Below are 17,198 nucleotides of genomic sequence, written 5' to 3'. Positions count from 1 at the left end.
ATGTATTTTTGGTATTCAACTCAAATGTACACTCCACCAATGAAAAGCCACCCAGCATTCATACGCAAGTACAATTCATTGCCAATTATTTTTCACTTGATCTGAATATATGAAATCTTACCAAAACTGTTTGCAGATCGTGTTAAGCTACCATACTGTAAAAGTCAATCTTATGAGTTAAAAAGTATTCAATGAAAAATTCATTATGTGAAGCAGTGCTGCTTAGCTTAGGAATTCATGCCTGTTATGAGATCAGTTGGCAGATTTCCTCACAAATGTAGATTCTCCACATGACTGTGAAAGGAGGATCTGCATTTTATTAAATACACAGAGGCTATCATTATGTACAACTTTTTTTATTGCCACTCTACTCCTCAACAGCACTTCTAAGTCAAGTTACTTAATGAAACAACCAATACCTATAAATTAGAACATTCTTCTAGTTGGATAAACCCCTTTGATTGCCACTCCCTTCCTCTTTGCATCTGCTCCGTCACTACCGTAGAAAAAAGCCATTCCTCTTTTACCTTGAGCAAAAACTTGTACAGCTTTGTTGAAAACCACCTCTGTCCTTATTGTCTATCTAGCAAAAGAACAAAGATCATAAAAGAAAATGTTTTGTACAAAGATTACACTCACAAAGAATGTACACCTCCCCTCTCTTTTAGATCATTTCCCAGTACTAACACAGGGTGGAAAGGGAAGGATAAAGCTAACCTCCAGATTCTTCTTTCACAGTTTTGTAGAGAATCTACATTATATGTCAAGATCGGAGGTTTTCAATATGCATGTTCAAAGCTCCTTAAAGCTGTATTTGCAAAATGCTCAACTAGCTGTAAATAATTATTTTGTTACAACTCTTCACTCGACCAATCAGCTGCCCTCAAAATATCCTTCAAATTACAGCATTACTAGACATAACTCATCTAACCGAGTAGGGATTTACCTTCTTCAGAGTCACGGCTGAATCACTCATCAGAATCTGAACCAATGTAGCAATCATGCACAATGGCTTTACATTCGTTAGCTGAACCGTATGCACACCACTCTTTCGAAACTCTCCCATGCCTGATACTCTTGTATATAACAAACTAGATAAAAATTGAGATGTTCACTAAATGTTCTAGAAAATAATGTTTGCACTCATATTTTTAGTCTTCCTTGTCACATGAAACAACTCACCCAACAGATTATAACGCTTCTTGTTCACCTTCAATGCCTGTATATCAGACACACTCCCTAAAGAAACCAAGCATGTCACCACTTAAACGGCACAATGATTAAATGTTTCTTGACAATTTCTTCAACAATTAGCTAGGTCTATGGCAGACGCTTCCAAGGGATCTAGTAGAAAGGTAAAGATGCCTTCAAGGGAATTTGTTTAGAGAGTGTTTGATAATTCAAAATGATTTACAAGGATTGATTAATATTCCTTATCAACAATCAATTGAGCAAAGTAATTTTTAATTAGATATGAAGCCTCTATTAGGTCAAAACATATAAACAACATATAAACAACAGACACAAAGGTGTATTAGAAAAATATAATTTTATCAAAGAGTCGTTTGGATAAGTAGTTTCATATACAGATAAGTGAAAATACAAAAATACTTAGGCCTGTGGGTACACACAAAAGGAAATTCATAAGTGACTCAACAGAACCTAAGTACACCTATCCCAAATCAAACTGAATAAAACAAGACAGGGATAAGATGAAAGGTCGACGTTTCGGTGTCCTAAATAACAATTGCAGAAACCATCTTCAGGACTGATGTCAATTGGGATCTGTATAGAAAAAGTTGCAATCTGAAATGAAAATATTTACAGTTACAAATCTATACTATATACAAACGTTCATTACACCTTTGTGACACAAAAACACTTCTAAAACAGACAAAAACATGGTGATACATACAAAGATAACTCTAGTGATGTTATCATACTTAAAACCTTGGAGTTATTTAGGCAATTTCTTTGACATAGGCATGTATACATATTGCATCATCCCAGCACGTGTATCTATATTTCAAACGGGGACAACATCAAAACTCATTTGTTACTTAAAAATACGCATTTCAATTGAGGACGACTTTTGGTTAGAAACATTTTGCTGGTGTGGTATATGTTTTATTAAAGAAATACATTTCAAAAACCTATATTAGAAAGCTTCCCTCAGTCAAATAAATACATACGCTTACAATTTTATGCACAGAAAGTAGAAAACAATGATTGTTTTCATTCCATCTTAACCAAACAATCCGATTTACAATAGGGTTAAGTTCAAGACACTTAGGGATTCATGCGAATGCAATATGAAACCAAACTAATCTGATACATCATTAGTCACAAATATTTACCTCAATTTGTAATGCTGCAGGTCTAGGGTGGTTGTAACTTGATTACAGTATCGTGTAAAATTAGGTACTTGTGCTGCTCCTAGATATAGGTATCAGAATTACTTGATGTATGGGCAGGAAATATAGAGACATCAATGAAACAAGGGAAGGCTATTTGACCTATTTGAAAGTCCGTATGGCTCCTGAGTATATTAATCAGGTTATCAATTGTATGCCGCAACCTGGTACACTGCAAATTAAGAACCGGGTTTTAGAAACTATCGATGTACGAGTCTAAAGTTAGTTTTAAAAGAAAGGGAGAGGGTTAGCTACATACCTATAGTTCAACGATGGAGTGAAATAATTCAAAACTGGAAGATGTAATCTTCAAAGATCACGGGGTTATTTATCAGGATATACAGCTAAATCTGTAAGAATAATTGAGCCCATTATATATTAGTTTTACAACGATGGACTAACATATCACAGTAAAAATAAAAATAGATACCTAGTTAGGCCCCAAGAGTAGAGTAGTTTCGAGGCGAACTTCAGTTGGACATAGGTAAATGCTCTAAAGAAAAAAGACGAATTTATCAATGCTGTAGAATAACAAAGGGGCAGTTGTACCTATAGCTATATGTGTCGTCTAGCTTACCTAATATCACGAATTGTAGTGAAGTGCAACGCAGCATGCAACCGAATTGGAGGCGAAAAGCAATCGCTGTTTGAAGCACTCTTATTTAAATCGCGGTTTGGAGCTCAAAATAGGACTGGAATTTGGGGGCCATATTGAGCTAGTCAAATACTAGTAAACAGAGATGATTCATCTGGTTGTTGGATACATAAATATCTTTACTAGTTACCAGATTATTCAGTTGCTAGATAATCGAATAGGGTGACTGGCACATGGACTATGATAATGTGTACACCGAGTGATATTTTCATAGTTTATCGATGTATTAGATACATAAGAGTTGAATGGTAAATCAAGATAATCACGCTATTTGTCATGTATAACGTGTAGGGCAATGAGAATGAGATGAAAACCCTGAATACAAGAAATAAATCAGCTAAATTCACAATGGTTATATAGCACTACGATAGAGAAAGGAATAGACCTAGATACTCTGTTATATTTTACTCGTTCATAGAGCATCCGCAATCTCTAAATATAGGTTGTGGGGATATCCACCATCATAAACAATCACATATGCATCATAGAGTATATACAGTCAATATCACCTACATACATTATATATGATGAATTTGGTAGCAACCCTATTTACTATACATAAGGACCAGGTAAGGACAAATACAGATATGGTTCAGGCTAACAAGTAGTTATAGCGAAAGGCTGTTTAGGGAAGGCATGCTAAGATGTGCCACTCAGTTGCAGAGTTAAGGCCCCTATGGCCGGGATACCCGTCACCCCCTCCCAACACAATCCCCAATAATGGGAAGACGGAAACGGTTCTTGAACTTTTGGAAGGCGGGAGGGAGTTACCCTCCCGGCCGTATTTATTAAAAATATGAAACAAAATTAAAACATTAAAATAACAGTTTCATATCATGTACATTTTCATTTACACATTACGATGTTTATTGGCTAACCTTAACATATCTCTAATACAAAGGTTCTCCTACCCGATTCTAAAACATCCTGTAAATGCATTTCTCAAAATTCAAATTGTACATCCTAACGTTACGGGCCAACGGCAAGGTCGTAACCGGTGTCAGATCCCTAATACCAGAACTCCCCCCCTTACTTGTGAGGGGCGGGCGCACAGAGGACTGTACCTCTGTGCCAACTTCCAATTTCCCTTGTCTTAGCGGGGGCCCCATATTTACTCGACGCCATCTTGGTGGTCGTCCGAGGACTCGTGTGAGGTGTCTAGAAGGTAGCGTAGACCCCCCTCCCACCCCACACTGCTTACCACATCCGCCGTCGCGGATGTCCTGGCCCCGGGAAGTTTCCAGGAGGGGCCCGTAGCCCCTCCTCCCCAGAGAGGGGCCTATGACCGCCTTCCCTTTCGGCGGCCCCATCCTTAGAGGGTACCGCCTCCCCGTGTGAGGGGCCAATGGCCGCCTCCCCCCGGGCGCTCCCATCCATAATGGGTGGCGCCCCACCTCCAGGGATCTTCCAATTACTGCTCACCGATCATGACCTTACCGCCACAGGCCGGATAGTTGACCGGCTATCCGGACCCCCCACAAAAATTCCTACTAAAGGTCATGGCTACACAAACTCTTTAACCAAGCTATGAAGTCTCCTATGAGTAAGACATTCCCCTCCCGGGACAAATGGACCCCATCCTCCAGATACATATGGTCACCCCGGATACATCCATGTGGAATACAATGCAATTTTCCTGTACGAAACAACCTACCCAGTTTGTTATTAACCTTCTTTACCGACTGATTCAAAGCTGACACAGAGAGGGCCCCCCGCCACACCTTCCGAGGAATCATGTGTGACCATGCAATCGTGCACCCCGGAACCCTTCTCGCCAACCAACTTACTGCGGATAAAATTAACTCGAGAAGTACTCGTCGACCAATGGTCACCAAATCATTGCCCCCAAGATGCACTATGATTACAGATGGCGGTGACCTCGTCCGCCCTAACAGTCCCTCCATAAAACTTTGAAACTGGTCAATACAGAGCCCGCCCCTTCCGTGGAAGGTCACCCTGTACCCGTATTCCCCAGCCACGTGAATCATGTCACCTGCTTTTAATACGTCTGCGGCGCGCCTCACGTATGAGTGGCCAACGACCCACACCACTCTTCCCTCAGCCGGTGATCTTTGACCGCTGGTCCCCAAGTGTCGGGTCAACTGGACAGTCCGCCCCGCAAAGCCTGCTCGCGAAACTGTAAACCAAACAGAAAACAAGAAGCGCGAGTGCATGACATTAGCTTCACAACATGTGCAACCGCACATACCTTTTATAACAATTCGAGGACCAACGCCCCAACTGTTTCACCTTTTCAACACTCAGACCCCTGGCTGTAGCCTCTGTAGCAGCCCCTATCCGGAAGGAATGGGTCCCAAAATCGCTCGGGTTCAAGCCCGCTGCCGCGATTGCCATTGTGAACACCCGCTGAAACTGAAACCTAGTCAGTGGGGTGGCGTCGGTGTGCCTCAGCAAGCTTCCCCCCATGATGCCGCCCTCTGAGCTAAATACTCCTCCACGCATTTTACCGGGCACATGGGAGACCCCGGAATCCGCTGGACTACCACACTGTCCCCGATCGCTCCCTGATCGGTCTTGGACCTGGCTATTGAGACTACCATCGTCTCCCCCTTAATTTGAATGTGTTCTCGACACAGACCTCCCCCCTTATCCTGCTTATTCCTTGCTACCAGTTCGCTTACCCGCATAGCCCCATGGAATGCTAATGCAAAAGCGGCCCGGAACAGCATCGTCTCTGATTGAGATGAACATGTCGCAGGGAGTACGGACATTAACAGGGACAACCTTGCTAGACCTATCGGGTGCCTCTCATCCACTCTACGACCCTCAAGGCGTTGCCACCCACGCAGTGCCTTCCTTACGAGAAAGGACGATGTGGGGTCCTGGATGCCATGAGCCTGCGCCATGAAGGCAATGGCGGCCCTGTGCCTATTGGCTGTTGCCAGTGATCGGCCTGCCTGATGTAGTGATACCAGAAATTTCAGGACATACTCCTCCTGCCCCCAATGCTCCCCCCTAGCTGAACCCAAAAATGACCAATAGGAACGGAACGCTCCTTCATATGCCTTCCTTGTCCTGGGTGCTAGACTCTCTCCCACGAGGTTTTGTAATCCGGGGCACCGAGAGACCAGAGAGCTTCGGGAAATGGTGCCGCCACCAAGTCCGCTGAGGGCAGAAAACCCCGGAAGGCCTGCATATGGGAATGAGAGAGTGCATCAGCTGCCTGGTTCAGTACCCCCGGCACGTGTCTTGCCCTAAAGTGGACGTTTAGTCTCATACATAGCAGGACAATTTCTTTCAGCAATCTCAAAATCCATTTGCAGCGTGCTGCCTGATTATTGATACATTCAACAACGGTCATATTATCAGACCAGAACACCACAGAGCGATCACGAAACCCCTCTGGCCATGTTTTCAAGGCCACCAGAACGGGGAACAGCTCAAGAAACCCAATGTTACCTGTGAGCCCACCATCGTGCCACCACGCCGGCCATGTTCGTGCCGACCATTGATTACCAAATATGGCGCCAAAACCCACACTCCCTGCCGAGTCGGTCCACAACCCCAGCTCCTCGGAGGAAGCTGGCGGTTTGTTCCACACGACGCGACCGTTGAAATCCGCCAGAAATGCCAGCCATATGCGCATATCCTGGCGAACCTCTGCTGACAGTCTTGTGCGGTGGTGCCCTTCCTGGAGGCCAACCATGGCTTGTGCGATAGAGCGGGAAAAGGGGCGAGCCATCGGTATCACTCTAAGGGCAAAGTTAAGCTGACCCACAGCTTGTTGCAACTGATGGAGAGTTACTTTTCTCTCGCCGAGGCACATTTCAAGCGAGGCCTTACATTTTATTACCTTCTCCTTGGGCAAACGGAAGCACCCCTCCACAGAATCGAGCTCAATTCCCAGAAACTCGAGTGAAGTAGATGGCCCCACTGTCTTGCCTGGTGCCAGTGGCACGCCAAATCGTTTCATGAGATTACAGAATTCCCTCAAAGCCTGTGCACATTCCGTGTCCCCGGCCGCCCCAGAAACAGAAAATCATCAAGGTAATGCATAACCTGCGTAAAGCCCGTGGCTCTGGTGAACGCCCATTGCAAAAAAGTACTGAACTTCTCAAAATATGCACAAGAGATGGAGCAACCCATCGGCATACATTTATCCATGTAGTAGCGTCCTTGAAACTCAAAACCTAAGAGACGCTGATCCTGTGGGTGTACCGGGAGCAACCGGAACGCTGACTGGATATCTGATTTAGCCATCAGCGCTCCGGGCCCCAGGCGATTCAAAATGGCGACGGCCTCATCAAAGGATGCATACCGCACCGAACAAACTCCCGGGTCAATCGCATCGTTCACCGAAAGACCCCTAGGAGCGGACAAATTATGGATTAACCTAAACTCACCTGGGTCCTTCTTGGGGACTACTCCCAACGGTGAACAAACAAAGTTAACAACTGGCGGGTTCACATATGGTCCCGCAACCCGACCTCGAGCCACCTCCTTTGCAATCTTTGCCTGTACCACCGCCGTATTTTGTTGAACCGATAGTTGGTTTTTACACTGTGCTTCCCCCCCGAAAATCCCCCGCCGGGATGTGGAAACCATATGAGAAACCGTCTCGCAACACCCCGGCGGAGACATGATCAGGGTATTCGTTCAGCCAAGGGATCATTGCCATGATGTCAACGGGAGTAGGTAACGGTGCCCCTCAGTCGATATTAGACCTGTTTGGCCCCTCCTCTACCTCCTGTATCACCATTCTTGGCTCTGCACGAACTCTCGGGGTGTGAAGACTGTCCGCACCCTGCACACTCATGCCTGAACTTGTATGTCCCTTGTGGCCTAGTGCACTTGCCTCTGTTAAAGCTCCAACAGACCCCTTTTCTACCCGAGTTCCCATTATTCTTTGTGTGCTGATCACTGTTGGCGCCCGCCCGAAAGGGTGCCGCCAAATAATGGCGGGAAGGCTCCGCCCCATTCCCGCCAAAAGAAGACGACTTCGTCGTGTTCGGCATAACCTGTTTCTGCCAGGAAATGGAGTCGAAACAATCCCACGTCAGGGATGAGTCGTGCTCCTTGGCCTTACGAAATTTGTTATCATAACCCATCCATTGATTGCCTTCATACGTTTTATAAAATTCCATAATATGTGTCTGGTAACAAGCTAATTCCGACAATACTTCAGGCCTACGTTCCCCCATGATTGCAGTGAACATTCCAAACGCCCTGGCCCAATTAGCGATCGTTTCATCTACTCTGAAACCCGCCATTTTGGCACGCCATACACTCGGATGCAACAACTCTTTCTGATTTTTAACGTGCTCTATCTCATAGTGATCGGTCAACAGTGAAAACATGTTCACATATTTATCCGCCCAAATCCTTTCTTTCACATCCCTCGGGATATGTTGGACCACCTTTTCCCTCCTGGAGGGTAACGATCCCTCCCCCGCCATTGGCAACGGCTGCTTACCCAAACCAGTAGCTGGGACTGTTGTCGCTGCTGTTCCAACGCTCGACGCCGGTTGTTCCGAGGGAACCTGCGGGGAAACAAGGGGACAAGGTGCCTTCGCAGCATCTCTCGATTGCCGCAACTGCTTCATTATTAACCTGGCCTCCTCGGCCGTGTCTCCCGGTGCCACAGCACCCTCGTTGTTCCTGCCTAACCACGCCGCCAACTGGGCAGCCAGCTCGGGAGGCATACCCCCCTCGTTAACAGGTGTAACTACCACAGGGATCGGCTGTCCCGCGTTCGGGATCGGAACTGGGGCCTCCACCGGACTGACCAGGCTCGCCGGAGGTGACTCGGGAACCGGGGCCTCCCCTCCTGCCACCCTATTCCTGGCCCTTTTACCTCTCCCGGCAGGGACTACTCCCGGCAATGCTGGTCCGATGACTTTCTTCGGTCTACCCGTACCATTAATTGCCGCCATCTGCTTCTTCATGTTCGCCATGTCCTTCACCAGCATGCGAAGCATTTGTTCGGTCCCAACCTTCTTTCCGACCTTCTTGCCAGGCATCGTTCACGGATATTCGACTCGAGGTCCTGGATCCAAAGCTTCGGAATCACTGAAAGGAGAAACACAAAAATTACAAGTTCTCAAAATTGGCTCCTTGTTCCGTCTCGGGCTCACGTGCAACGCGGAGGTGCAGCTTCCAAGCACAGAAACAAGAGGATGCTTCCTTGGATTGTTGCTCCTTTTATTCTTCCTCGGGAGGGCGTGGACCCTCCTCCAACCGCCTACGGGGCGTGTCCAACGGTGTAGGTGTCTAGGACAACCCCTCTTGGGCGGGAAAAGACGCGCCCCGGCTATGCCACTTCGGGCATACCAGCCGAGACACGCCTCCCGCCCAAAATGGTTTCCCGGGGGGATCGGGGCACCCAACCATACGTTCGGGGGGACCAAGTGGTCGCCCCTTTCCATTCTAACAGTGTCAGTGAGACAGATGAATTTGCCTTCTCGCAATGCAAGGATCCTGTCAATGTTATTCTGTCTTTTGTTAGGTCTTATCACTTCTAAGACCCACCACATCATGTCTGTTTCCTTATGACCCAATTGTAAATAGTGTTCAACTAGGGGCGCAGTTTCTTTTTTGCAACGGATCCGTGACTGATGTTGCAGAATTCATTTTATGATGGGTTGAATGGTTTTACCCAAGTAGTGTACCAGGCATGGGCATTGAATGCAATAAACCACGTTTGTGGTATTACAATTAGAGACATTTTTGGCTGTGAAATTAATATCATTAATTTTACAGGTTTTAACAGTTTTGGTTATGGCACACGCCGTACAATTGTTACATTTCTAATACCAACTAGTGGACTTAATTGCCTCATGTTGTCAACAGTGTTTTCAAGAGGGGTATTGTCATAGGCATGAATTAGCCTATCCTGTAAATTGGTGCCTCTTTTAAATGCAAAGAGGGGTTTCTGTACAAGTTCAGGAATAGAATGAAGCAAATTCCATTGTCTTGATACGATTCTTTTGATCGCATTAGAATATGTACCAAAAGTGGGCACACATACAATGTTGGTTTTGTTTTGTCGATCTTTGACAGTCAGCAAGGCCTCTAGGTTGTTGTACCAGGCCCTTTACATTGATTTTCGTAGTAGTCTGCAAGGGTAGCCACGAGAATGTAGTTTATCTTTAAGCTTGTTGGCTTCACAAAAGTAGTCATCTTTAATTGTACAATTTCGACGAAGACGAAGAAATTGGCCAAACGGTAAACCATCCTTCAATGCTCGGGGATGATGGCTTGTGTATCGCAGAAGTGTGTTTCTGGCTGTTTTCTTAGTGAATAGGGTGGTATAAAGTTGATTATTTGTGTCTACTTTGATATTAATATCAAGGAATGGCATTTCAGCAGTATTATATTCAAGTGTGAACTGTAGGTTGGCATTTCTGGAATTTAACCATAGATGGAAATCATTTAGCTGGTTCACAGTACCATCCCAGACTAAACAAACGTCATCTATATAACGTAGCCACTTCAAAATGTTTGTGGAAAATGGATGGCTGTGTTCCAAAAATGACCATATATGTACCTAAAACTCTGTAACTGTGTACCGCCTACCTTTTATTACTGTAAAAACTGTATAAAAGAAGGACTCGCACCGATGTTCGGTGTGATACTTCTTGCATTACCGAAGGGTGCTGTAGGAGTGTACCACCACCCCATGGGGTCTTAATAAACTTGTCTTTTGCATTTTCTAGTTTCCGTGCCAACAGTTCTTATGGTGTAGAGGGTATTCTGCAGAGTATGTAGGCCTGAAGAACCCAATACCACAAATTGGCGACCACAAAGGGACTCATCGGCGACTCGGATGCCCGAAGGAGAGGTTGTGACGAAGGATTGGAAACTCGCCATGGACGCGTACGCTGCCACTGAGTGACCCGAGTCTTGGCACCCACGGTGTTTTCTGCCTTTCCTTCTGATCTGACCTTCAAGGTGGCGCCGGTCTTCGACTGAGATCCTGCTCGTTCAAGTTGTCGTACAGTGCCGATTTGGCTGATTTGATCACAGACCTTGGCAGTTGGAATCTGGATATCTGAGATTTTGGTAAGCTTGTGATTGGTAAGGTAGTCTGCGGACGCTTACTGTGGTTCTATGAATATGTTTTGAGTTAGCTAACATTTGATCCTATGATTTGAACTATATGTGCAGTGCACTTCACATAGGCAGGCATGTAGAGATATTTCTCTAAATTTGTTTGTGTTTGAGCGGCACATTTGTGTGAAGTATAGTAAGTGCCATTTTTGTGGTATCACATTTCCGTGATACTTTTTGAACATGCCAGTTTTAAGCACATTTCAAGGAATGTGCTGTTTTGGAAATGGTACCACTTATCGATTAAATGAATCTCAGCCGGCTCCCCCAGAGGGGACTACCAATCGGGAGATGTACATAAAATTTGGCCTTCCCCCTATATTATACAGTAAATTATGGAATAAGTACACCAGATCTGATCCCGAGTTGCAATGGCCACTACATGGGTCGTTTGATTTACGAAAGGTTCAGTTTGTGGAGCAATGCTTGTTTCAGCGCAGGTCTAGACAAGATAAGTTTGATTGTGTACGAATGTGGGAGAAAGCAGTGCTTGAATGAATGAAGCGTGAGATAGCCTTGGTGGAAAAAGAGTAGCGCAAGGCTGCTCGAGATAAGGCTTTACAGCTGGAGGAGAAGGAGTTGCAGGAAAAGAAAGAGAGGGAGGCACGGGAACGTAATTTGTAAACGAGCGGTCAATTTCCTATTCGGCATCCGCTCTATCCTGTCCTTACTAATGAAGTTGATGATTTTTCATTACTAGATCGGTGCCCGCCTCCGTATGTTTTGCCTACGGCCCGGACGAGGACTCGGACGACGATGGTCGAGGGAGTAAGAGTATGAGGTTAACTGCTGGTGAATCTGCGGAGTTGCGCAGTTTTGCGCGCAAACTTAATTTGAATAAAATAACTATGTCAGAGATATGAAATGAATAAGTGGTCAGAGCGAGAACAGTTGTATTTTTTAAGTGTTTTCGGAGATGAAGTTGTAGAACGATTTAGGAAATATTCAACTGATCTAGAGCCTAAGGATATATCAGTTCATCGTGAGAATATGCGTAAAGGTTTATTTGTTATTACAGATGCGGATGAGTTTTTCCAGCGGTTGGTCCAGCTACGGGATGAGGCGTCCAAATTGTGGGAAGTACAAAAAGCATCAGACGTGTCTGCGCCGGGGTCGACGGAGCAATCCAAAGAGTGTTCTATCTTTGGAGCAGTTAAGCGTTCTAAAGTTCATGTTATGCCTATGCGTGAAGCTGCACCTTTGTATGTCCCCCCCCAAAGGGCGAGGTACCAGTGATGATAAATTGTCCGGGGATGCAAAAGGGTATTTCATATATAATTGGGTATATACGCCTTGGAATAGGGCAGATGTTATGGCATTGACAAATGCTTTATCTGATCCCCGTAAAAATCTGGCAGCTTTCTATGAAGGAGTGGAGGGGGCTATTTCTTCATGTGTTATGACACTAGTTGAGATCGATCTTTTCTTTGGGTTAATACTGCCCCATGATATGTGGAGAGCGAGTCGTAAGTTTGATGACCAAGCGATTTTAGGAGCGGATTGGAAAGCCATAGCTCAAGCCGATTTAGACAGGGAACCTGCATGTAAGCCTTGCCAATTAATTCTAGATCTCCCAACAGCTATTTTAAATAAATTAAAAACGCTTGTTCCCCCTAAAAAGATTGATTGGACTATGTTAGCCTCTTGCAAGCAGAAACAGGATGAGTCGGTATCTGACTTCTTTTCACGTTTCGAAGAAGCGTTTCACAATTACAGTGGGCAATTATTAACGGATGATACGGGTAGGCATTTGTTCGTTGATAAGTATGTGGCTAATCTCCTGCCGGAGATTGCAAAACGATTGAAAACTAGTGAAAGTTCCTGGACCACGGCGACCCCTGCGTCTTTGTTAACTATGGCTCAGTATTATGAGCGGCAGGAATTAGACGCTAAAGAAAGTACCGATAAGAAGGCGAAGGAGTTAAAGACGAAGGTGATGTTGGCTCAGGTTCGTGCTACGCAGCCAAGAGGGAACGATAGAGGCAGGCAAGGAGGGTATGGTACGTCTTATGGTCGTACCGACATTGCTGAGGATCAATGTGCATACTGTAAAGAGTTTGGGCATTGGGCTGAAGATTGTCCGGTGCTTCCTGAGCAGCGTAATCAGCGTGGTCGAGGAGGAGGAAGGACACGGAATAGTTATTTGGGGGCGAGAGGTGGAGCAAGTGATCGTGGTAGGTTTGGGGCGAGAGGCCGTGGTCAGGATGATCGTAATACTTTTGATCGACGGAATCAGTACCAGATATCGGAGGGTGAGAATGTGGAGTCTCCGGATTATGTGCACGCATAGGATTGCGTAGGATGGGGTGTGGAATCGGTTGAAGTGCCAGTAGATCAAAGAGGTCCATATGTATCAGCAGGCGTTTTGGGTTCTACTGATCAGTTTTTGGTTGATACAGGAGCTACTCGCAGTGCTCTGTCTAAAAACTTGGTTCCAAGGGCTCCCCTGTCTGGCTAAATGATTACATGCATAGGGTTCGATGGCACACCCTATCCAAGCCCACTGTCACAACCTCTTACATTTTGCATTGACAGATTCTTTGGTCTGTGCCCATTCTTATTGTCGCCGCATACCCCAGACAATATTATGGGCATAGATTTGCTTAAATTTTTTCGAGCAACAATACGCTGCGCTCCTGAAGGAGTGCGGGTTATTTTGAATGACAATTATCCGGATGTAGAAAGACTATGTACTATGCAAGAAATAGAAGCATTAGCCTCTCTCCCACACACGTTATGGGCTACATCAGATACGGATGTGGGACAGATGCTCATTCCGCCTATTCGAATAACTGTTAAGGAGGGAGTGTCTTTGCCACGTGTACCACAGTATAAAATATCTAGAGAAGGTGAAATTGCTTTGACGCACATTGTCCAGGATTTGATTATTGCAGGAGTTGTGGAGGAAGTTGCCTACAATGTTTGTAACAGCCCGATTCTTCCGATCCTAAAGAAAGACACTGATGACAAAGTCTATCGATTTATTATTGATTTGAGAGAAATCAACAAAATTGTAGTGTCCCAGTACCCGGTGGGGTCTGATATCACCACCTTACTTACTTTGGTCCCCCCCACTGCTACCACGTTTTCTGTAATTGATCTTAAAAATGCCTTCTTTTCCATTCCCATCCATCCCGATAGCAGATATCTATTTGGCTTCACGTTAAATAATAAAATCGTATAGATTTTGTCGTGTTCCTCAAGGCTATACAGAAAGTCCTAGCATTTATAGCCAGGCTTTAAAAAGACAGCTTGATTCTTTTGATCTGCAATCTGGAGTAGCTCTTATCCAATATGTTGATGATATCTTACTGGCTGCAGACACATATGCACAGTGTGAGGAGAGTACTCTTGCTTTGCTCTCTTTTCTTGCTCAGAACAATCATAAAGTTTCTAGGAAAAAACTACAATATTGTAGACCAAAGGTGACCTACCTCGGTCATCTTTTGTCTAAGGAGGGACGTGCATTAACATCTGATTGAATTCAAGCAATTTTAGATACACCAGTCCCCCGCACTCAGAGAGATGTGCGTGCCTTTATAGGTTTAACGTCCTTTTGTAGACAGTGGATAATGGGGTTTTCACACATTATAAAACCATTGTTAGCATTATTGTCCAAAACTACATCAATGCCTCTTGAATGGACAGATGAATGTCAGAATGCTTTCGAACAATTGAGACAAGCCCTTTGTTCTGCACCAGTGTTAGGTATACCAGATTACACAAAGATTTTCACGTCGTACGTACACGAGAAAGATGGGTGTGCATTGTCGGTGTTAGTGCAGACACACGGGGATAAGCAGAGTCCCTGTGCATACTTTTCGGCAATACTTGATCCTGTGGCACGAGGATTACCTGGGTGTTTCCGAGCAGTAGCAGCAACGGCAGTGGCTATACAGCAGAGTGAGGGAATAGTTTTGTCACTTAAATTGTTGGTGTTAGTTCCCCATGCGATAGATGCTTTGTTAAATCAAACGAAGACCCAGTATCTCACGAGTGCACGTTTAACAGGATATGAGCTCACACTTTTGGCGCCACACATCACACTAAAGAGATGTGCTACCCTGAACCCTGCAACTTTATTGCCGTATCCGGTTGCTGAGGGCCGGAGGAAGAACACCATGATTGTGTTTTCCTGACTGAAGAACAAACAAAGGGTCGTGTCGACTTACAGGATACGCCACTTCCAGATGTGGATGGGGAACTGTATGTTGATGGATCATGTTTAAGGCTGCCAGATGGCACAACCTCTGCAGCATATGCGATCACGACACTTAAGACAGTGGTAGAAACAGCACGAATACCACAGAAATCGGCCCAAGCAGCAGAGCTAATAGCTTTGACAAGAGCCTGCGAATTGAGTGCTGGCCTATGTGTGAACATCTACACAGACAGCCGGTACGCCTTCGGAGTAGCACATGACTTTGGCCTACTCTGGAGAGAGCGCGGGTTTTTGACTTCGCATGGAGTACACATCATGCACGGAGAACTAGTGCGTGATCTTTTGAATGCGTTACTTTGTCCAAAGAAAGTGGCGATAATCAAATGCAGTGCACATAAAAAGGTCACTGACAAAGTGGGACAAGGTAACGCTTTTGCAGACAGTATAGCAAGACAATCGGCTATGTCACGAAATGACTCGCCAATGTATGTGGTGAAATCACAGGCTGAGCGATGGCATGATGCTAGAGAGGAGATACTAGACATTCAGAAATCAGCGTCTGAAGCAGAACTTGCAACCTGGGCAGCTGAGGGAGTGCTGGATGACGAGGGTTGTTGGAGAAGCAAAGATATGGAAAGATGGAAATTGCCTGCAGCTTACTTGCAGGCGATGGTCCAAATGACACATGGATTGGCACATGTTGGAGCTCTCGCAATTACTCGATTGCTAACGCGAGTTTGGGAGCATCCTGAGATTGCCAATACGGCCAAGAGAATAGTGCAGACCTGTCTGATATGTTTACAGCACAATCCTGCAAAAGGGACGCATACTCCGAAAGGAGGGGTTGTTCCACCTACTGCACCGTTTGAAGTCCTGCAAATGGATTACATTCAGCTTGAGCGTTGTAATAACCTTAAGTATGTCTTAGTGGTGGTGTGTGCTTTCAGTAAATGGATTGAGGCCTTCCCCACAAAGGATAATACAGAGTGGACAACAGCTAAGGTTTTGCTCAAAGAGTACTTCTCTCGATACGGCGTTTGTAAATTTTTGTGGAGCGATAATGGTCCTCATTTTGTTGGGAAAATTGTGGAATACGTGATGAAGGGATTGGGAATTCAGCAGAAACTTCATGCTGTGTTCCATCCTCAGTCAGCAGGTCTTGTTGAACGGTATAATGCTACTCTGAAATTGAAGCTAGCAAAGAATGTGGCATCCACGTCTTTGAAATGGCCAGATGCCCTGCCATTGGCATTACTATCTATCAGATCAGTGCCCCATTCCCGAACTGGCCTCACACCTTATGAAGTGGTGTTTGGAAGGCCTATGAATATATGGGGAGTTCCTAAGCCTCGATTGTTACATGATGTGCCTTGTATAATGATGAACGATTATTTGGCACGATTAACAAATGATTTACTTTCTATTCATCAACAGGTTCGAGAAGCGCTCCCCGACAACTCTATTGGAGAGGCTCATAATCTTCGTCCTGGGGACCATGTTATGATCCGTTCTTTCGAGAGAACAAGCAGCCTGGAACCGAGGTGGCGTGGCCCTGAGCAGGTATTGCTTGCAACTCGTACGGCTGTGCGAGTCACCAACAGGAAGCGGTGGGTGCACTCTACTCACTGCCGCCGTGTCTCTCCGGATCTGGTGAGCCCAACTGTGCTGTCTGATTATCGAGACATCTTGGACGAGGAGAAGAGCCCAGCTGTAACGTCTGTCGAATCGGAGGGAGCCTTCCCGGACCACACTGTTTCTGGGAGAGAGAGATACAACCTACGACCACGATAAGCAGTTGTTTTTTTTTGTGCGAGACTGGTTGAGTTACCGCTCTGGGGTTTGTGAAACGGAAGCCGGGAATATCAAGGGGGGGGGGGATCTGTTCTGCCAAGTGTAG

The 17,198-nt window shown here is 45.4% G+C and overlaps 1 protein-coding gene across 3 annotated transcripts in view; it reads right to left on the bottom strand.

Moving 5' to 3' along the window:
* The window catches only part of CDC50B (cell division cycle 50 P4-ATPase accessory subunit B), a 272,588-nt gene that overhangs the window by 18,793 nt on the left and 236,597 nt on the right, over positions 1 to 17,198 (bottom strand). The window lies entirely within an intron of this gene.

This window comes from Lissotriton vulgaris, chromosome 2_1 (genome assembly GCF_964263255.1).
Source record: "Lissotriton vulgaris chromosome 2_1, aLisVul1.2, whole genome shotgun sequence".
Taxonomy (NCBI): domain Eukaryota; kingdom Metazoa; phylum Chordata; class Amphibia; order Caudata; family Salamandridae; genus Lissotriton; species Lissotriton vulgaris.
The sequence above is the reverse complement of the archived record's forward strand: the minus strand, read 5'-3'. Positions and strand labels throughout refer to the sequence as shown.